At 45.1% G+C, this 23,013-nt stretch overlaps 1 protein-coding gene across 2 annotated transcripts in view; it reads right to left on the reverse strand.

Annotated features, from left to right (window-relative positions):
* Positions 1-23,013, reverse strand: part of PLPP4 (phospholipid phosphatase 4) — a 139,228-nt gene that overhangs the window by 94,748 nt on the left and 21,467 nt on the right. Inside the window, exon 1 of one of the 2 annotated variants that reach the window (XM_017872237.1) lies at positions 2,161-2,301. The exons of the other annotated variant lie outside the window; for it this stretch is intronic. The gene's annotated coding sequence lies outside the window, so the exon portion shown is untranslated. Of the gene's footprint in view, positions 1-2,160; positions 2,302-23,013 lie in introns of those variants that run through there. 2 annotated transcript variants of the gene reach the window in all.

The following is a 23,013-nucleotide window of genomic DNA, read 5'->3' on the forward strand; positions in this document are numbered from 1 at the left end:
TTATCTTTTTTTTTGTTTTTTTTTTTTTTTTTTTGAGATGGAGTCTCCCTCTGTCACCCAGGCTGGAGTGTGGTGGTGCAATCTCGGCTCTCTGCAAGCTCTGCCTCCCAGGTTCATGCCATTCTCCTGCCTCAGCCTCCTGAGTGGCTGGGACTACAGGCACCCGCCACCACACCTGGCTAATTTTTTGTATTTTTAGTAGAGACGGGGTTTCACCATGTTAGCTAGGATGGTCTCGATCTCCTGACCTCGTGATCCGCCTGCCTCGGCCTCCCAAAGTGCTAGGATTACAGGCGTGAGCCACTGCGCCCATCTGGACAGTTATCTTAATCTATTTGTATCTTAATTTCTCCTGGGCAAAGTGGGGGCAGTTTTACATATTTTCTCCTTAATTTTCTCATGATATAGTTTGAAGACCTGAAAACACATTCACTCAGCACCATAAGACAGGGCAAGAAAAAAAATTCACGACGAAAATTCAAAGACGTAATTCTAACTTTACACCAAGCAATTTTCTCTCGTGCATTGTTCATGTGTGGTTCAGATGTTTAAAGGGGATAGAGCTTATAATTATATATACATACACACAAAATGCACACACACATCCCACACACATAAACACACACGTGTGTGCACACACATACACACGGCCTGAAATTCAGTGAGTGGAAGGCAAACAAAAGGATGCAATTATTTAAGATGCAGGGAGAATCCACTAAAATTAACCAAAATGGAAAAGAGGTAAAGGAGGATCTGACATTGAGTAAGAATGAAAAGCAAGAAGAAAACTGAAGTCGGAGTGATCTGAAAGCAAAATACAACGGAGAACCACACACCTTTCCCCTTTAAGCAAACCGTGGCTGCCAGTGGCTCTTTCACTGCTAAATCACAAAAGCACCACCTACTACCTTTTTTTGGTCACCTGAATCTTCACCTACAAGCAGCAGATGCAATTCCAGAGGCACACGTGGCATCACTGGGGGCTCTCCAGACCTTTAACCGGCTTGGCATCAAATTAGAATATGGTCCTGCCCCTAGGAGGATCCCCAGACTAGGGCTAGATAGGGCAGCATCTAGACTCATGACAGATACAAACTACACTCACATATGCTCACCTGCACACACACACACACACACACTCACACATTCTCTCTCTCTCTCTTTCTCTCTCTCTCCCTCTTCCTCTCTCTTTCTCTCTCTCTCTCTCTCTCTCTCTCTGTCTGTCTGTCTCGTTCCCATGCTCTTGTTAGTTAATTCTGTTTCCATAGCTCAATATGACTTAAGGACCCAGGATACGTATCTTGTTACACAGAAAGGCCACAGGAGGGGACAGAGAGTGGACTATCATCTTTGCCAAAGTTTTCTTCATTCAACAAATATTTACTGAGTGTCCATGATGTGCCAAGTACTGTGCTACAACACTGGTGAATACAAATATGGTCCCAACTCTTATGGAGGTTACAGATTGCATAATCTGGGTCACAACAGATCGTGGAATTGGGTGTTGAGGTTTTTCCTTGTACACATCAGAACACATGAGCTTGCCACTGCACTCTGCTTTAAGAAGATGTCTAGATTGGAGTGCCCCAGTAGTTGGTCTCATTAAATAGCCTCCCACCCACAGCCACCTGTGAGGACCCTGGTCCTCTAGGGATGTTCCAAGGTATGTATCTATCACAGTCCACATGTCAAATGTGGCAACAGGTGCAGCCCAAAGTTGGGAATCCAAAGGAATGGCTGATATTGACATCACATCAGCAGAAACAGCAAGTCCATGACAAGGGACAGTGATGCCACTGTCCCCCTGGGCCTCTTCTAATTCAAAGTCAAGTGCCCAAAGCCCAGAGGATCCCTACAAGCTTCTAAAAGATTTCATGGATTTGCCAATGCCCTTAGCCCATGTGCCTGAATGACAGGCCTTTTTCAAGATAGGTTAAAACTCCAAGGGGCTTTAAAGTCAAGTACTAGGATAACAGACCTCACCATCCTTTTTCCCAGCTATAAATAACACAAGATTATACTGAAATATAAACCCAATCAGATCATTAGACTTAGTCCAAATCCCTGCTTTGGTGTTTGCTGTCAGGGTGGCTTGAAAAAAGTCACTTGACCTCTCTGGAGCTACATATCTTCCTCCTGTCCCCCAAGACGCCGTCATACCTTCCAAGGCCATTGTGAACATTCTGTTCAGTAATAAGTTAGGGTCCAGCACAGCACCTAGAGCACCGAAAGCCTCCATAAACGGTGACTGTTTCTCTTACACATGTGAATATGCTGGGTGTGAGAAGGTTGCCTCACCTTCTTTAAGCCCCACCTGAGGGCAGTGAGGCTGTGTGTTGGGGAAAGGGAGCAGATAGAAGAATGGCAACAAAAGTCTGCATCACTTGGTCATTCTATGAGCAAACAATGGCCCAGAAAGTCACTTTCAACAATTGAGATCTGAGGAAAAAAAATAATAACACTTGAAGACACATGATAAACAAAAATCGTTTTCCAGGTGAGAGCCGAAAGGAAAGCATGTTTCCTTATTGCACTACTGACTTTTCCTCCCTAGTCAGTCTCTCTCCCGCAACAGGGAAAAGCTCTTACAAACAGGCATCAGATGTGGTCAGCAGAACAAGCAGGCCACTCCACTCTTGGCAGGAAAGGGGGCATATCAGGTTACTCATTAGTCCTGGGAACAAGAGGTGGGTGTGGTTATAGGGAGAACATGTTGCTGGATTATCTCTGTGAGCCTGTGGGCCAGCAAACTGCCCTCAGACAGGTCTTTACTGTGAATTGGAGTAGTTGGCTATCCCCCAAAACAAAGTTAACAATTAGAATAATAATCATAGTTAGTTATGATATTGCAGACATCTTATGCCAAGCCTTTCACTTGCTGCTTTCCAACAGGACTTCATCCTCATAAGAACCCTATGAGGCAGGAATTACCATTATTCCTATTTTAGAAATGAGGGCACTGAAGCTACAAGATGTCAGATGTCTTGCCTACGTCTATATGGCACAGGGTGCACTATTCCTCCGTACATGCACTGGACTTTTAAGGAAATCAAGCAACACAGTCATACACAATACACACACACAACACACACATACGTGCTTTCCCCACCAGCTCAGTGTTATCTGCAATTATTTTAATAAGACACAGACTTTTCCCCAATTAGAGATATAGACATGTGACCTTACTCGGGAAATGCAACATTGTCAATCTCCAGTCTCAGTGTGCACGACTGAGATCAGATTTTTGCAGAGCAAAGTTTGATGTTTGTTGGAAAGAAGGGAAAGAAAGAATGCACAGGGAAGGAGGTGGAAAAAGAAATGAAGACCCCAAGAAGTTGCTCCCACCAACTCTCTTGTACCTATAATCCAAAGAGGGGTTTCCTTTACAGCAGCTGATTTAATCAAATAATCCACCACTCGCCTGGATGAGGAAGAATGGCATGCAGAGACCAGCCCTGGACCAGACCAGGAACAGCTCCCAGAATTACCACCCCCTCTTGGCGATGGTTCTTCTTGCTCTGTGATCAGCCTCCCAACAGATGCAAAGACTGAGGCTTAGCAAGCACAAATGCAAACCCAAGGCAGAGCTGGGATTCATGTCCTCGTGCCCTCACTCTAAATCTCATGCCCTTTCCAACGGTGAGGGCACAGATTCTGCAGGCAGCTCTCCTGGGTTGGATTTTGATTCTTTCCTTACCAGCCACGTGACGTTGGGCAAGGTGCTTCACCTCTCAGGCCTCAGTTGCCTCATCTCTGAAGTGATGCTGATAATAGTGCCTCCCTCAGAGGGTTGGTGTAAGGATTAAATGAATTAGTTCATATGAAGTGCTTAGGAGGATGAGTACACATAGTGAATGAATAATGAGGGTGTTAAATTTGAGCAGTGTAAAGTCTAAAATGGAGGCCCAATGTTATGTCTTGTTTTGACACCCGAAACAAAAATGGATTCAAATGTCCTAACCACAAGTTCCCCTCCCTACTCTGCTTTCACAAATAAGGTCCTGTAGCCAAATAACCTTTCTTATTGACATGACCAGGCACAGTTTCTGCTTATCTCTGAATAGTGAGTCTCAGCTTCCTGCTAGCTTGTGGAATTATTCAATGTTAATTACATCCTCCTGCCATTACCAGGGACCACCCCACCCTCCTGATACACTACAAAGCCTGCCTCCCATAGTCCCTGGCTGTTCACTCTGTTCCTTGTGTCCCTGCATGGTGTGCAGTGTACTCCTCCCCTGGGCTGTGAGTATATGTGAGGAATAAGCTGCCGCTGATCTCATCTACCCAGTGTTGAGTGTCATGTATGACCGTCCTCATAACCCTAGGGCAGGAATCCCTCCCTCGACAAAAAGGTGTATAGGAGACAATGAAAACATGTACCCTACTGCTGTACCCTCCTAAACACACTGGGGTGGGATGAGTGTGGATTGGTGAGTGGAGAGTGTGGAAATGTGTGGCCCAAGCCTGGAGATGTCATCCATCTATCCAGCTCCTAGGGCATGGAAGGCAGTGGGACTGGTAGAGAGAGGACCAGAACAGGCCGTGCGGGTGAAGCAAAGCTCCCAGTGCAAAGCCTCAGCCTGCTCATGCCAACTCTTCTTCAGCTTTTAGAAAAATGACCCTAACTTGCATTCTTTACCTGTGGCCCCTGACACTGGAACCACTAACCCTTTCTTCTGTGCCCTCAACACAAGGAGACAGGAAGGCCATGGCAACCCACTGAGCATTCTTCCCAAACATGCATACTCTGGATCTCATTAAACCCTTAGACCCAACAGGGGAAGACGAACAAGTCAAACACCCTCAATGAACAATTTAGGTGAACCCAGGAATAAAGCTAGAATAAAGCTAAATGTTCCAGATTACAAGAGCCTAAAGAGACAAAGGAACCAAAAATGAAACATATGTGCTCTGACTAAATCTTGGGTCAAAACAAACCAAAAGCTATTAAAAAGAAACATTGGGGATGACTGGAGAAATTGTGGGATTAAAGAAGGAATTAGATTTTAGGTGATAGGAAGTATACTAATTTTCTTCAGTGCAGTAATGACATGGGTATGTAGAAGAATGCCTTCTTTGTAGGAGAAGCAGCTGAAACATTTGGGGGGGTTAGGAGCCTCATGTATCAGTGGTTACTTTCAGGTAGTTCAGAAAAATGCACATATAAACAATAAATAGAGATATCCAACCAATATGATTACATGTTAACAACTGCTAAATCTAAGTAGAGTATATAGGGGATCATTCTACTCTTTCAACCTTTCTAAATATTTGGAATTTTTCAGGATAAAAATGTTGGCATAGAAAGGTCCAGAAGCAGGACCTCAAAAGTGGGGACATAGCAAGGAAGACAGTGTTGCTCTGAAAGTACAACAGCTGGCAGCCAGAGCTGCGGAGTTGAAAACCCTGCATGCTGCCCTTGCCTCTTACTCACGGTGTGACTTGGGCAAGGTGTATGTCCTCTCTGAGCCCTCTTCTGTAAATGGAGATAACTGCCACTATCTCAGCGGCTGTGGGGAGGAGTAAACAGTGAGGTACTACAGAATGGACGTAAAGAGCCAGGCTGTTCTGTGCTGTATATACCTTCGCTTCCTGCAGGAGTTGTCTTCAGCAGCAACAAGATATTCAAAACCATTTCTGCCTCATAATAAAAATAGCAAAACACATTCAAACATGCCTGCTATGGGGCATGGTGTAAACGTAAGCATATTTGGCAGCAACACAGTGTGCAGAAACCACATGCATCACCCCAGAAGTCCAAATATTTAGTGCAACTACTTTCAAACATTTCTACAGAGGGTGCCTTTCCTTTGGGAGTAAACAACAGAAGACCAAAAATGTTTTCATTGTCTCAACACAAACAGAAAATCCTGGTCTACATAAACCTGGGTGCAGCGGCTGACAGAGCAGGATCCAGTCGAGGCCTCATAACCTGGGTCAAGCAGTTAAGTTGCCCTGCTCATCTGTAAAATGGGCAGAGCACACTGCTAGGAGGTGGTGAAGATTTGAGATAATTGTCAAGATCTCACAAGAGGCACTCAGCAACTGGCATTAATAGTAATACGAATTACCAAAACATTCTAAAGGAAAAACAAATGGTTTCCAAAAGCGTGTATACCAAATATGTGTGGACCTAATTTGGATCCTGATTCAAAGAAATTATTATTAATTTCATCAGGTATTACAATAGCAATGGGAGATCACTTGCAAGTTGTTCGCTTGTATGTTTGTTGTTGGGGTTTTTTGTTGTGGTTCTTATAGATTAAAATTCCATATCAAAGTGTTTACAGACAGGACGCCATATCCAGGATCTGCTTTAAAAGACTTCACCAAAAAAGGGAGAGAGGGAAGCAGATAAAACAAAAGTGCTGATAATTAGTGGAGGGTATTTAAAATTTTTCACATCAAAAAGTTCCGTAAAACAACTTTGCCCATTGGCCATTGAGATGCTACAAAATTAGGTGTTTTATCCACTAAAGCGACAGCCTATTATTGGGAAATATTTAGCTTCATCTAGATTTCGTTGAAGACAACGGGAAGAGTACTGAGAAAAATTACAAAGTAAAAGGAAGGGCAGGATAAGAAACATCAGAAATAGAAGGAAAGAGAAGCTGGAAAGAGGTTGGGTCAATCACAAAATGAGCTACTTTCAAAAGCCTCAGGTTAAAGATGCTGGTGCCCTGCAGCCTGGGGCACTGAGGAGCCCTCTCCCTGGCTCAGATGTGGCCCTGCATGCCTCCAAAAGCAGCTGCTTAATAACTTTGAGTGATGAGGTACTGGTGAAAGTGAGCATCACAGTGGCAGGTGACTTGAGGCAGAACCAGACCAGTGAGCTTGTGACTCAGGGAAACCTGCAGAATTCACCTCCTACTGGCTTCCTGGGCATCCCAGAGCCCAGATCCACCTTAGCACAAGCCAGGTCCCCTCACCCAGCAGGGCCAGCAGCCCAGAGACCTCCAGAACTCATCTCCTCTCTTGGCCAAATAAATTTCCCAATGGGAAATAATGTTTGGTGCACGGACCACGTGGCTGTACCTGAGCCACAGGCAAACGAAGACACATGGAAAGACATAGAAAGACATACCTAGCACAGGAGGGACAAGGGGAAAGTGTATATTTCCTTGCTATGAGATCTCAGTCTCCAACTGATCTTTAACTCTAAAATACCTAGTAAAGTGTTCATTCCCAGATTAAATAGGAGTGTGTAGGAATTTAGCCAGAGCCTAAAGCACTCTGGGACAGTCTATGCATACCCTGCACCAGGACACAACAAGACTCTAGGATATGACCCTGAGCAGAGATAGGGGCTCGAGGACAGGAAAGAATGCTACTCATCACTCAGGAGAAAACAGTGAAAAATAGAAGTTCGTTTGAAGATGCTTTTGAGCTGCCATTTTCATTAAAACACAATATACAGAGAGCATGTTTTCCTAAATACGGCCTGAGAGGTGTCTTTAAGATTTTCCATCCTTGTAATGTCATCTGAATTCCCCTGGCTCCAGTGAGCAGCAGCACAGGTGACATCAGGCCTTTCTGCTGCCCCCTCGAGATCTCACCCGAGTCCTTGGCAGAAATCAGTACAATCCTGACCTGACAACCCTGACCATTTCTCTGACCTACTGTTCCCCCATGGAGGAACAAGGCTGTGTTCTAGAATGGTCTGGCAGGTGAGAGGAATCAGATGTGTAAGATGAAATAGCCACAGATACTGTCCATGATGAGAGGAGAGGCTGAGGGCAGGCATCCTGGACAGGGCTGCAAACACATGCACATTCAATGAGGCTCTGGAATGCAGCTTCCCGCACCATGTTCACCTGCTCGGTGGTTGAGCTCTGGAGAACTCAGGAGCTTCCTTCCACCCTGAGGAATGGTAGGGGCTGTGGTTTTTAAGCAGATAAGGAGCCCTCAATTTTGTCCCAAAAGTTTTTGCTTATGGTAGATATCGGTAGATGTTTTCATGGCCACCTGTACTGCAAACTCTGAACTCTTCAATTCAAATGCAAATGGAGGCATCTTACCCACATGGCCTACAGAACTGGTCTTGACTTTGGACAGCTGGAGACATCTCCAAGGTGGTGTCTCTGTCCCCACCACTGGCCATTGCCTGAGTCAAGGACCAGGAATGGCTGCCCGTTTGGTACAATTGGGCTTTATGATTGAGGTTGAGCTGCTCACTTTGAGTCTCCCTCAGAAGAGGATGGAGGATAACCGGGTCATCATCATCATCATTACTACTGCAAAGATTCAGTGACCCCAGGCAGAATGGAGGGGTCACAGCAGAACACCAGCTCCACAAGGGCAGCAGGCATTCTTGTCTGCTTGTGATCTGAGCTGTATCCCCAACACTTAGAATAGTGCCTGGCATGCAGTAGGTGCTCAATAAATATTTGTTAAATCAATCACTGAACAAATAAATCCATGTCAGCTGTTCCAATAAAGACCCAAGCCTCTGCCACATGGAATCTTTAATCGGAAGCTGGCAGCTGGCAGCCTGAATTAATTGCATCCTGCTGCATATTTGGCTTGAGCTGCTCCATGTTAAAAAAATTTTTTTTTTTAAATGTAACTCATGGCCAATATTTTAAAAACAGGAGCTCTTACATTAACATCTGAATTTCTGGCTTCTGATGAAGCATTTGATCTGGCACCCTTGCGTCTGCATCTCCCCGTGGCAGTACTCAGTCCAAAAAACTAAGAAGCAGCTGCCCACTTTGGACAGGGCAAATGCTCACCCCAAGGTCTTCCCCATCCAGACTGCCACACCCATGTGTTTGTGGCCCACTCCTACCCCAGTTGTGCAGTGTGACACCGTGCTCACACCACCTCTCATGGCTGCTCAGACTGGCTGCTAGCTGGTCTGGGGAGTGGTGGGTATTTAACAGTCACCAGGGCCCCTCAGTCCCACTCTCTGAAGTCTGCTCCCCTGTGAACAAATGCACGTCTATTCTCAAGGAGCCTGGTCTTTGCTGGGTACTCATTCGCCAAATGATTCATTAAGACGAAGTGGTCCACAGCATTTGTGTGGTCAAAGTGTCCCTGTCCACCACCACTATCACCACCAATTCTCCAATGAAAGATCAACTTGCAGACCTTGCATTCTTCATCGTCTATCCCAACTGATGGAGCTATATCAGCCCTGCTGCACTCACTGAGAACTGAGTTTGATACATCACAGCCTGCCTGAACTGCCCCTTATTCATGCAGTACATGAGACGTCATCTTCAGAGGCACCTAGAGGGAGAAAAGGAAGTAAGGTGGCAGGGAAGGATCAGGTGATCAATTTACTGAGTGCTTCCTACCTGCCAGGAAGCTGCTAGACACTTCTTATATCTTATCTCAATCCTTACAAGTGAAAAGTAGGCACTGTTATCTCCATTTTCCAGAGAGGAAAGCTGAGTCTCAAGGAGGTTTCTTGCCCTGCCCAAAGTCATTCTGCTAACAAGCATCAAAACTGGAACTTAGACTTCTAACGACAATCCTGGGCTATTTCCATTACAACTATTTTTGAAAATGTGGGGTAGGAGCACACTGAGGTGGGGGTGGGACGATGGGTGGGCTGAAGACAACAGCTTGACTCGGTGTGTGGGGGGTGGACCCAGAGCCTGCCCAAGTAGTGTGGGATACAAGCTGGAGCTAGTTAGCAGCATGTTGGACTAGAGATCAAAAGAGCTAACTAGCAATGACTCGACCACTGATTACTTTACAACTGTAGGAGCCTCTTGCCCTTCAATGTTGCTACTTCTTTGTTGGTAAAATGGAAATTCATCCACCTACTCTTCTTTCATGCATTTGCAGTATGGCAAGACAGTTAAATGAAATGAAAAGCATGAATTCTGAAATATGCTTCCTAGGATTTGACCTTAGCCAATCACTTTACTTCCGTGTGCCTCACTATCCTCGTCTGTAAAAGGCTTATTATAAATGCAATGACTGGCACATAGTAAGCAGTTTTAACAAATGTTAGCTTTCAGTCATCATTCATTCATTCACTCACTCATTCATTCAGCACGTATTGACACTCCACCCACATGGCAGAACTGTTTTAAGGCTTCAAATAAGATAATATATGTGAAAATGCTTTATAAACCACTCAAGGGGGGCTAGCATTGACTCTGGGCTCCTGGCACTGCCCTTCTGTTCTTTGATCACTCTCCCTGCTCATTCTTTTCCTCATGCTCCTCTTCCCTCCATCCAGGCCCTTCCTGAATAATATCACCCTACAAGGCCATCTAGGGATATGGTCCTTCTTCAGTGGGGACCACATCTGCTCCTAGGGAGCTCCTGACTTCTGGAGCCTTTTCTCATCATGGTTTCCACCCCTTAGTTCCCCTGCCCTCTCCTGTCTTGGATTTCCAGGTGCCTCTGGGTTGACAGCTTTGGGTTTCCTGCTGGCATGGGAAACAGTCAAGGACCAGGTAAGAAGCAGCCACCAACTCTGGAAGCCAGGACATTCATGTTCTATTCTTGGCTTAGCTGCCAAAGCAATCTGAGTAAATCATTTACAGTTCTCTCTCTTTCTCTGTTCCTCATTTTTCTCATTAAGGAACTGGACTGGATGACTTTAGAGTTTTTTTCTGTCCAAATGCTATGAATCTCCCTCCCAAACAAGGGAGAAACCAAAAGTTTCAGCACCCCTTCTATATTCCAGGTGCTGAATTATACACTTAACATTCATTATTTCATTCACACTTACCATGACCCTATAAGGTTATCTTGTCTATTAAAAAACTGATTTAAAGGTCAAGTAATACTGATAAAAGGAAGCTAATAGTAAGCTGAGAAATAAATGAAATGTTGCTTCTCTGACGTAAATGATTTCCCAAAGTCCTTTAACTTGTGATTTTGTAAGTGGCATCAACATGTCTTAAAATGAATCAGTTATCTGTGCAATTGACAATGTTACCAATCAGAACGATCCCACTGTAAAATACCAAAGGTTCACCTAAATCACTACACACCATATCAGCGGAAGAGCCGCCCTCCCGCCTGGATGTGTAATCGCTTTATTTAAAAGCGTAACAATAAAACTCCCTATTCTCACTGAAATACAAAAATCCAAAGCAGAAGAGTGACTCTCACCATTCTCAATCTGTGGGCAGATCTGCTAGACTTATAAGGGAGACTTCTCTGGAACCTGCAGTTGTGACTGTAAGGTCTCAATTGGCTTTTGAGATTTTGCACAGCACAGCAAGTGTGGATAACAAGTTTGGGAAAGAGTGTAATCAAGTTAGTTTAGTTTATCCACTATCATCTGTCCCATCTTCCCCCTTGTTATCTCATTCTGCAATTACTTGCGTGGAAAATGTTTCTGCAATGGAGACAGTGAAGGAAAAGTCAGCAGACCCCCTCTGAATCCCACAATAAGCAAGGACTCATGTCTGTCCATACACCTGGGACCCCTGCAGGAGGCAGCCCACGTAGGGGCCAGTAAGGGCTGACCTTAAGGTGGGCAAGGTAGGTAAGAGGTAAAAGCCCAGGGAGCCTCCGCTCCAAGGCTAACAAGCTCATCACACCATGCATTCACTTGGAAGCTCACTGTTACCAGACCCCAAGAGAGGACTTGTGCCTGTCTGGTCAAGGAGTAGACACCACTGACCAACGCCACATACATCCCAAAGGAAGCCAGTAAGCAACGGCAAAAACGTCTGTTGATCCTCCTTACTGACTCTGACACCTGAAACCACATTCTCCTCCCTATAGCAGTAGTAATTTAAAACAATAATATAATGTATAACAGCTGGTATTTATGTGTCACACGTAGTTCTGAGCACTTTCAATGTATTCCACGTATTTTCAGCCTCACAACCACTATGAATGATGTACTAGTATTAAGCCCATTTTACAGCTGGTCAACTGAGGCTTTCAGGCACCACACAGTATTAGTGCAACCAAATTTCAGAGCCACACCTGAGTGACTCCAGAGCCCATGTTCATACTAGCTAATTGGTATTGCCTCATCTAGGGGATGGTGGACATGGAGGCGGAGGCAGGGTGAGTCCATGTCTCCCATCAAAAGCAGATCTTTCAAAGGAGCATTTGAGGAAAAAAAAAAAAAACTTAAAAGAAATAAGAGGAAAGCCTCTCACAGATGGAGGTTGATGGGGCTGCCCCGATTTAAGACTGTTGGCAACACTAGTAAGATTGATGATGGGCATGATAAATCCATAGAAGCAGGCCCTAGCCTCAACCTGGACACCAAGTGCCACACTGCACGACTGTGGGGTTGGCATCTGTATTTCTAAATCTTGGTTTCTCCATGTATAAGATGAGATGGCTGCTCGACTGGTTTTCAAGCAGCATCCTTCACTGAGTTTTAGGGTTTGGGAGCTTCTAACTTGAGACCAGAGCAGAGCAAGAATATCGTGTAGCAGTAGGTGTCCCCCCGGCTGCTTACTAGGCTCGATCATTGAGCTTTTAAAAATGTCACTGCCCCTGCCTCACCCTAGGCTAACTAATACAAATCTCAGGGCAGCCAGCGTGGGGCAGGCCTACTGTTGCAGTCACCTTACAAAGAGAGACGGGCAAGCAGCAACTCAGGAGGTGAACAGTTCACATGGCTGTATGCTTTTTGCTTTTCTTGTTCTTTTATTTCAATTTTCTTTTGATTTTGTCTTTACCTCATTTTCCCTGCTGAATGAATCAATAATGGTTCTTTTGTAAAAATCTGGCAAGAAATTCACAGTATCCAGCATCAAAAACCATGTGCATGTTTTGAGTTCCACTTAGGAACCCTTCTACTTAACAGGGATTCCCCTTCTGAAGGCGGTGCTACTTGGTGAGAGCTACGGCAGCAGGCAGTGTTCTTTCTGTACGGCTTGCCCTCACTTTAGGCTGGCCTGGGCTGGAAGTAGGTCTATAGGCCTTGGAGGACACTCCTAGTGGGCCATATCAAGACTGGGGTTTGGGTATGGAAAAGAGAGACAAAGGGGTCCCCTCCAGTCCTAATGCAGCGGCTCAGCTCCTGAGCAGGTGCAAAGAGTTTAGCAAATGTTTGTTGAGCTCAAAGCCTGTGCCAGGCACTTGGTCCCAGAGTGAATAAGGCACAGTCCCTGCCTTCAGGGAGCTCTAGGGGGAAGGCACAGGTTTAGAAACAGATGGTATAAGTTTCCTATTGATGCTGTAACAAATGACTACAAACATAGTGGCTTTAAATAACACAAGTTCTGGAAATCAAAAGTCTGATCCAGATCTCCCTGGGCTAAAGTCAAAGTTCTAGCAAGGCTGCATTGCTTTCCAGAAGCTCTAGAAGTGAATCTACTTCCTTGCCTTTTCCAGCATCTAGAGGTTGCCCTCATTCCTTGCTTTCTGGACCCTTCATCTTCAAAGCTAGCAATGGCAGGTTGAGTCCTGTACACATTGCATCTCTCTGACCCCCTCTTCTGCCTCTTCTTTTCATCTTTTAAGGACTCATAAGATTACACTGGGCCCACCAGGTGATCCAGAATAATCTCTCCATCTCAAGGTCATCTGAATAGAACCTTAATTATATCTGTAACCTTAATTCCCTTGGCCATGTAAGGTTATATGTTCATAGGCTCCAGGAATGAGGATGTGGACATCCCTGGGGGAACATTATTCTTCCATTTTTATGGTTTGAATGTGTCCCCCAAAGTTTATGTATTGGTCCCCAGTGCAACAGTATTAAGAGGTGATCCCCAATGCAACAAACTTGATCCCTAATGCAACATGTTAAGACATGGAAACTTTAAGAGGTAATTAGGTCATGAGGGCTTTGCCCCATTGAATGAATTAATGCCATTATTGCAGGAATGGGTTCATTATAAAAGCATAAATTCACCCCCTTTTACCCTCTTTCACCTTCTTTTGCCCTCTCACCTTCTGCCATGGGATGGTGCAGCCCGAAGACCCTCACCAGATGCTGGAACCTCGATCTTCGACTTCCTAATCTCCAGAAACATGTACCAATAAATTTCTGTTTATTATGAATTATCCAATTTCAGGTATTCTGTTATAACAACATAAAACAGACTAAGACAGCCATACACTGACCATTTATGGTGATTGACTATTTGCAATGACATACTATTAGGTAAAAGGGAAGAATATAGCAGATCCTGTGCTCTCCCTTTTGTTAATGTTGTTATTGTTTATATAACATGCACATGTGCAAAGAAAAACAAAACAGACAAAAAGAAAATCCCCAAAATGTTAACAATGGTAACATCTGCTCACTTACTAGCACATCACCTTTGAAATTTCCTGTAGCACTTATACAGATACTTGCTCATTGCTGGTCATCCCCACCAGTCTGGAAGCTCCATGACTGCAGAACCCTCATCTGTCTCTCTCTCCCACTGTGTTAGTTCATTTTGTGTTGCTATAGAGAAATACCTGAGGCTACGCAATTTATAAAGAAAAAAGGTTTATTTTGCTCAAAATTCTGATGGCTGGAAAGTTTAAGATTGGGCATCTGCATCTGCTGAGGGTCTCAGGCTGCTTAACTCGTGGCAGAAGGCCCAGGGGAGCTCCACGTGCAGAGATCACATGGCCAGAAAGAAAGTAAGAGAGAGCAGGGAGGTGTCAGGCTCTTTTATACAAGTAGCTGTCATGGGAATTAATAGAGTGAGAACTCACCTCACCCCCAAGGAGGGCACTGATCTACTCTTAAGGGATCCAATCCCTTGACCCAAACACCTTCCATTAGGCCCCGCCTCCAACAGTGGTGATCAAATTTCAACATGAAGTTTGGACGAGTCAAATATTCAAATCACAGACTCTTCTATTCCAGGGCCCCATCACTGGAGGGATTCGAGGCCCATGGTGGTGACCACAGTGGAATGCCCAAAGACTCAGTGTACGCCTGGGACATTCTAAGTGTTCTACACTCATTAACTTCATTAACTCACTCAGTCCTCACAAGACCCCTAAGAGAATGTATTAATCAGGGTTCCCTAGAGGGACAGAACTAATAGGATAGATGCATATATGAAGAGGAGTTTATTCAGGAGAATTGACTTACACCATCACAAGGTAAAGTCCCATGATAGGCCGTCTGCAAGTTGAGGAGCAAGGAAGCCAGTGGTGGATCAGCCAGAGTCCCAAAACCTCGAAAGTAGGGAAGTCTACAGTGCAGCCTTCAGTCCGTGGCCAAGTGACTGAGAGCCCCTGGCAAACCACTGGTGTAAGTCTAAGAACCCAAAATCTGAAGAACTTGCAGTCTGATGTTCAAGGGCAGGCAGCATTCAGCCTGGGAGAAAGATGAAGACTGGAAGACTCATCAAGTCAAGTCCTTCCACCTTCTTCTGTCTGCTTTATTCTAGTCACACTAACAGCTGATTAGATGGTGCCCACCCAGACTGAAGGTGGGTCTGCCCCTCCAGTCCACTGACTCAAATGCTAATCTTCTTTGGCAACACCTTCACAGACACACCCAGGAACAATACTTTGCATCCTTCAATCCAATCAAGTTGACACTCAGTATTAACTATCACAAGGGGCAATGTTACTACATTCCACAATTTGCCCTTTAGCAAACTACTCCAGCCCAACTATCCCAAAGGCACCCTCAGAGCCCTCAAAAGAGTAATTTGGCCCACTCACCTGCTTCTCCTAATAGAGGCCAGAACCGAAGCCATGTTCTGTTTCCAAATAATAATTCCCAATGTATTCTAATTCTGACGTGCATAAAGACTCTTCTCAGAGATCTTACAGATGAGAATGAAATCTGCAGAAACCCACCCCATACTACTTGGCAGCGATACGACACAGAGTGGGGTGAACGAGCAGGGCTAAGTCTCCAGGCTGGATGGAGCGTGGAAAACAAGAGAGTGATTTGGGTGAGAAGAGAGGGAGTGGGGGTCTACACTAGCCCAGCACAATGGAAGGTGCAAGAAATCTGGAGCCATGTGAATCAGGGTTAGAATCATGGCTCTGCCACTTGGAGGTGGAATCCTGGGCATATCACTTGCCCACCCTGAGTCTTAGTTGGAACCACGGTCTCTGCCTCCAAGGGTTGAACAGTGAGGACTTCAGGACATGCACAAGCCAGCTGGATACAAGCCCTGGAATCTACTTTCCAATCAATCAATGTTGCTATTGTCCTCATTACTCTCTCACTCTATTCCAGTCACACTGGCCTCCCTGAGGTTCCTTGAACTTGCCAAGCATGCTTCAATGTCAGGAATTTTGATTTGCTGTTCCCTCTACCTGGAATGCTCTTCCCCAGACACCTGCATGGCTTGCTCATTTCCTTCGGGTCTCTGATTAAATAGCATCTTATCAGCCAGATTTACTATGACATTTCTATATAACATAGCAACACCTACCCAAACTAGCCATTCCTGTCCTTTACACCCTTAATTTTTTTTTATCATTCATCAACATCCAACACGCAGTATCTCCCCTTGCATACTTATTCATAGTCTTCCTCACCAGATTAGAAACATGAGCTCCAAGAGGGCAAGAACTTTACCTGTTTTGTTCACTGCTCTATAACTAGAGTCTAGAATTCTGCCTGGTGTCGAACAGGTGTTCAAAGAAATGTTTTGAGTAAATCAATGATCCCTCTCTATAATTTCAAAGAGAAGAAAACTCACAGACACTTACTGGAAAGCCAAGCATAGGCAAGATGACCAAGGGTGGGGAAGCCAGCATACTGGCAGGGCAGCCTGAGGCCAGGAAAGTTTGACAATTTGATCCTTTTTCCTCTGCTCTGATATCTCACTACTAGGCAGGGAAAGCTCTGTCAGTTACCTACATGGTGTGGAAATTGTAAGGCAATTGTTTTTTGTGGAAATGTTCAGCTTATCTGGACAACAGATTTCTAACCAACTTAAACACAAGCTGCACAGCTGAGAACCTCAAAGCAGATGGGAATTACGACCATCTTTTGTCAGCTGGGCTCCTGTGTCAAGTGCTTTACAGAACTGGAGATTAATTCTACATTTTACAGCTGAGGTTCAGAGAGGTTAAGTGGTTGAACTGTAGTCATGCAGCCAGTTAAGTGGCAACAGGAACCCAAGTCCATGGCTGTCTTTCAATCTGTGAGGTTCTCCAGTCACTCCATGCTGCCTCAGGGTCCACCGGAGACTAATGTCTGTGTGTTAACCATGCAGACAAGGTTGGCTGTTTGCTGTCTCTGGGGTGGCAGGAACTTTTCAGAGTGGGACATACACTGAGGCAGTCAAGGGTCAGCTGCTGACCCACAAACATCAACAGAGGAGCCAGGAGAAGACTCCATGAGACAGACACCAAGTCTGCAGCTACTAACAAAAAAAAAAAAAAAAACAGTCTATACACATCAGACACTGAAGTGTTACTGTATTAGTCTGCTTTCACACTGCTGATAAAGACATACCCAAGGCTGGGCAATTTACAAAAGAAAGAGGTTTAATGGGCCTACAGTTCCATGTGGCTGGAGAGACCTCACAATCATGGCATGAGGCAAGGAGGACAAGTCACATCTTACATGGATGGCAGCAGGCAAAGAGAAGGCTTGTGCAGGGAAACTCTCCCTTATAGGATGATGAGATCTCATGAGACTTATTCACTATCATGAAAAGAGCACAAGAAAGGCCACTCCCATGATTTAATTACCTCCCACCAGGTCCCTCCCACAACACGTGGGAATTCAAGATAAGATTTGGGTGAGGACACAGCCAAACCATATCATTCCACCCCTGGCCCCTCCCAAATCTCATGTCCTCACATTTCAAAACCAATCATGCCTTCCCAACAGTACCCAAAAGTCTTGACTCATTTCAGCATTAACTCAAAAGTCCACAGTCCAACATCTCATATAAGACAAGGCAAGTCCCTTCCACCTGTGAGCCTATAAAATCAAAAGTAAGTTAGTTACTTCCTACATACAATAGGGGTAGAGGCTTTGGGTAAATACAGCCATTCCAAATGGGGGAAATTGGACAAAACAAAGAGGCTAAGGCCGCAGACAAGTCTGAAATCCAGCAGGGCAGTCAAATCTTAAAGCTCCAAAATGATCTCTTTTGACTGCATGTCTCACATCCAGGTCACACTGATGCAAGAGGTAGATTCCCATGGTCTTCAGCAGCTCCACCCCTGTGGCTTTGCAGGGTACAGCTTCCCTCCAAGCTGCTTTCATGGGCTGGCATTGAGTGTCTGTGGCTTTTCCAGGTGCACAGCGCAAGCTGTCAGTGGATCTGCCATTCTGGGGTCTGGAGGAATGTGGCTGTCTTCTCACAGCTCCACTAGGTGGTGCCCCAGTAGGGGCTCTGTGTAGGGGCTCTGACCCCACATTTCCCTTCGGTACTGCCTGAGCAGAGGTTCTTCATGAGGGCCCCACCCCTGTGGCAAACTTCTGCCTGGACATCCAGGTGTTTCCATACATCCTCTGAAATCTAGGCGGAGCTTCCCAAGCCCCAATTCTTAACTTCTATGCACTGGCAGGCTCAACATCACTTGAAAGCTGCCAAGGCTTGGGGCTTGCACCCTCTGAAGTCATGGCCCAAGCTCTGTGTTGACCCCTTTCAGCCATGGCTGGAGCAGCTGGAATGCAGGGCACCAAGTCCCCAGGCTGCATACAGCACAGGGACCCTGGGCCTGACCCACGAAATCACTTTTTCCTCCTAGGCCTCCGGGCCTCTGATGGGAGGGCCACCCATGAAGACCTCTAACATGCCCTGGGGATATTTTCCCTATTGTCTTGGGGATTAACATTTGGCTTCTCATTATTTACACAAATTTCTATAGCCAGCTTGAATTTCTCCTCAGGAAATGGGATTTTTATTTTCAATCTCATTGTCAGGCTGCAAATTTTCCAAACTTTCATGCTCTGCTTCCCTTATAAAACTGAATGCTTTTAACCACACCCAAATCACCTCTTGAATTTTTGCTGCTTAGGAATTTCTTCCGCCATGTGCCCTAAATCATCTCCTTCAAGTTCAAAGTTCCACAGATCTCTAGGGCAGGGGCAAAATGCCTCCAGTCTGTTTGCTAAAACATAAGAAGAGTCATCTTTGCTCCAGTTCCCAACAAGTTTCTCATCTCCATCTGAGACCACCTCAGCCTGAATTTTATGGTCAATATCATTATCAGCATTTTGGTCAAAGCCATTCAACAAACCTCTAGGGAGTTCCAAACTTCCCCACATTTTCCTGTCTTCTTCTGAGCCCTCAAACTGTTCCAATCTCTGCCTGTCACCCAGTTCCAAAGTCGCTTCCACATTTTCAGGTGTCTTTTCAGCAGCACCCCCCACTCTGCCGGTACCAATTTACTGTATTGGTCCGTTTTCACACTGCTGACAAAGACATACACAAGACCAGAAAATTTACAAAAGAAAGAAGCTTAATGGGCTTACAGTTCCACGTGGCTGGGAAGGCCTCACAATCATGGTGGAAGACAAGGAGAAGCAAGTCATGTCTTAACATGGATGGCAGCAGGCAAAGAGAGAGCTTGTGCAGGGAAACTCTCCCTTATAGAACCATCAGATCTTGTGAGACTTATTCACTATCATGAGACGAGCATAAGAAAGACCTGCCCCCATGATTCCATTACCTCCCACCAGGTCTCTCCCACAACACATGGGAATTCAAAATGAGATTTGGGTGGGGACACAGCCAAACCGTATCAGTTGCTAAACAGCAGCACAGTAGAATCTCAGCATCAGATGCCCTCAGAGTGGGATCAAGCTTCAGTTATCAGCTCCTTACTGGCCAGGAAACTTTGATCATGGTCTTTGTTTCCTTATCTGCCCCACTGAGGTCACAGAGCACCAGATACCTTTCAGTGAGGCTGTAACAACCCAGTTGTATAAAGCATCTGATGCCCAGGGAGCTTCCAGGAAGAGTTAGCTATTGACATTGTTGTTGCCATTATCATTATCTTTCAACTCTTCCACTTCCAATTTAAAAATCCTCTCCACAATTCAACATTTGCAGTGAATGGATGATTCCTACCAAGCAAGCAGTCCATAGATGGTTGGAGCTACAGTGGTTTTAAACCCTTTCCATTCTAGGAACTGAGTTATCCTTTCTGCCTGATGTCCCCTGTGCTGCCCTGAAGCCCCTCAAAATAGTCCACACCCTCCATCCTTGACAGCCTGCACATGGTACAGTCCTCACCACATCCTTTCGTGTTCTGGTTAGGCATCTGCAGTTCCACCATGTGCTTTCCATAGCACAAGGGCTAGAAAGCTGCCACTCCTGGATGGCCTACAGGGGTACAAGATCCAGCAGTGTGGGGCCTAGACTCCATCCCACGCTCCAGGAATGTATACCACCAACCAAAGTGTCCACTGGGATCTGTCTGTGCCAGTCACTGTGTCACAGCTCAGGGTGGGGCATCTCACAGGCAGACACAGACCCTGCCCACCAGGAGTCCTTAATCCAAAGGGAAGATGTACAATCAGACAGACACTGGTCATATGGTTTGGTGAGCACCCTGATGGGGAAGACGAGGTACTGTCAGAGTGCTTGGAAGAAGAGCATAACTTACTCTGCCTTGAGACTTAGGGAAAGCTCCTCAGAAAAAGCAGAGCCCAACTTGGGCCTGAAAATCAAATGGATTGGGTGAGGGAGCAGAGGACAGTGGGGAGAGTGTTGTTGTAGCAAGAAAGGAAAGACGAGGTGGCAGGAGCAGTGTTGGGGGCAGATTAGCACCCTTTAGGTCTATGTGTCCTACTGCTGTTAATAGTATAGAATGAAGAATTAATATTAAAAATCAACATTTAGGAAACCCAGGACCTTACTAACCCCACAAACTCCTTGGCTCTCTCCCATCGCTGGCAGCTGCTGCCAGCTCTGCTGAAGTGAGCAGCCGGCTGCATGTGTAATCCTGTTAGGATTTACCTTGTTAGTTTCAGACGCATCCTCTCTGTCAAGATTTTTATGAATCCTGATTCTATTACTCGATATATTAGCTTTCCATCTCAGTCTTCTGTCATTCACAAATTTGATAAGACTGCCCTCTATGTCTTTATCCAAGTTACTGATCAAAACCTTGGACAGAGGAGGTCAGATTCCGGGTCCTGAGGCATAGCCCTGGACAGCCTCCCCAGCCTTGCCCCAGATGCACATCCACAGCCAATAATCCTTGGATACACTCCTTGTTCAGCCTCTAACTGTTGGATTAGTCAGAAGATGTTCTGCTATTGTACTCAAGGGGGCAACACACTCAGTAACAAGAATGGTAAAACCACATGCACTAGGAACTCAATGACCAAAACTGTCCCTCTCTAAGAACAAGTCAGTAATCAAAAAGGTCTAGGCATGCAGAATCCTCCAGCACCTAAACCCTGCAGCTGTTCAGACACTCAGGCTAAACCTAAATATGAAATAAGAGTGATCTTACTTTACATACAATTTTAACAATAGGCCCTATCAGATTATCAGCTGCAAATCAGAAATGGAAACTAACTTGCTTTAGACAGCACACCATCCACAGCCTTTCAAGAATAGAGAAAACATTTTAAACTATAAGAAACAAACCAAAATAATTACAACCTCCAGTTATTTCATGGAAAAGGACCTCATGCCTCATCAGAACAAGAAGGAATTACATGACTACCTGAGGGCCATCTGTCACCATTTCATCTCCAGCCATTGGTTAAATTACATTTGACAGCATTTGTTTTAGAATGAAGGCAACAATTTTTATTTAAAAATGCATGATAATATGAGTGTTATTAATGGTGTGAGTAAATATTCATTCATTCAGCAAACACCTCCTGCACACCATGCTGAGCCAGATCCTGAGAAATGGTGGGAAGGCAGTGCAGGACAGCAATGACCCCAACAGGCAAGGTCCCTGCACCCACGGAACATACAGCCTGCTGAGGAGAGGCAGATGATAAACACGGACACCAATAAATAATGGACAGCATCATTTTAGATTGCAATAAATGCCATAAGAAAAACAAAACAGAAGAATGTGATAATGGAACATGGGACAGCTGCTCAGTGATAGTTTATTCAGCAAGGAACATTTGAGCAGGTCCCATGAGGATACCAGCCAGATCAGGCACTACTGGGAGGAATGTAAATCGGAAAATCATTTCTGGAGGGCAATTTGGCAAAACTGGTGGCAGTGGGGGGGATGAGAAGTTTGTTTTGTTTTGTTTTGTTTTTTGTTGTTTTTGAGACAGAGTCTTGCTCTGTCGCCCAGGCTGGAGTGCAGTGGTGCAATCTCGGCTCACTGCAAGCTCCGCCTCCCGGGTTCACGCCATTCTCCTGCCTCAGCCTCCCAAGTAGCTGAGACTACAGGTGCCCGCCACCATGCCCAACTAATTTTTTGTATTTTTAGTAGAGGCGGGTTTCACCATGTTATCCAGGATGGGCTCGATCTCCTGACCTCGTGATCCATCCACCTCGGCCTCCCAAAGTGCTGGGATTACAGGCGTGAGTCACCACGCCCGGCCAGTTTTTTGACTCAGGATTTCCTTAACCAGAAATTAAGCCTAAGAACACACAGAGGTGTGCACAGCAATGAATGTTCCAGGTTGTTCATTATGATGTTAACTACATCAACTAAAAACTGGGTGTCCAACACCAGCAGGCTGGCTGTATTAAATTATTTGCTTTCATTTAATGGACTATGTTGCAGTTTTTTAAAAAACAAGTCAAGAAAGAATATTTGGCATAGAAAAATGCTGAGGGCATAAAACCAAGGGAAAAAGGCAGACTACAAAACGTTATTTCAGATGAGACATCTCTTGTGTAGAGAAAGTACTATGTATTATCATGGGAGCAGGCATAAGACTGAAAGACCACACACAAGAATGTTAACTGTGGTTTTCTCTGGGTAGTAGGATCATAAAGAATCTTATTTTCTATCCATTTTATCTGTGTATCATATAAGTTTCCTACATCAAGCCTATGCTTGTTTCATAATTTTACCAAATAGCTGAGTTAAAATAAAAAGAAAGAATTCCAGCAAAGATAAGTTGTTTAAAAGCTGTGGTTTTGGAAGAGATGAGTTTCAGCTATGAGGGTAAAGCAGGCACCCTGAACAGCTCCCTTCCTGGAAGATGTGCCAAGTATCTGGGCCTGGAAGCTGCACCTGAGGAAATAGGCCAGACTC

This window comes from Rhinopithecus bieti, unplaced genomic scaffold, assembly GCF_001698545.2.
Source record: "Rhinopithecus bieti isolate Rb0 unplaced genomic scaffold, ASM169854v2 scaffold_6710, whole genome shotgun sequence".
NCBI classification, from domain to species: domain Eukaryota; kingdom Metazoa; phylum Chordata; class Mammalia; order Primates; family Cercopithecidae; genus Rhinopithecus; species Rhinopithecus bieti.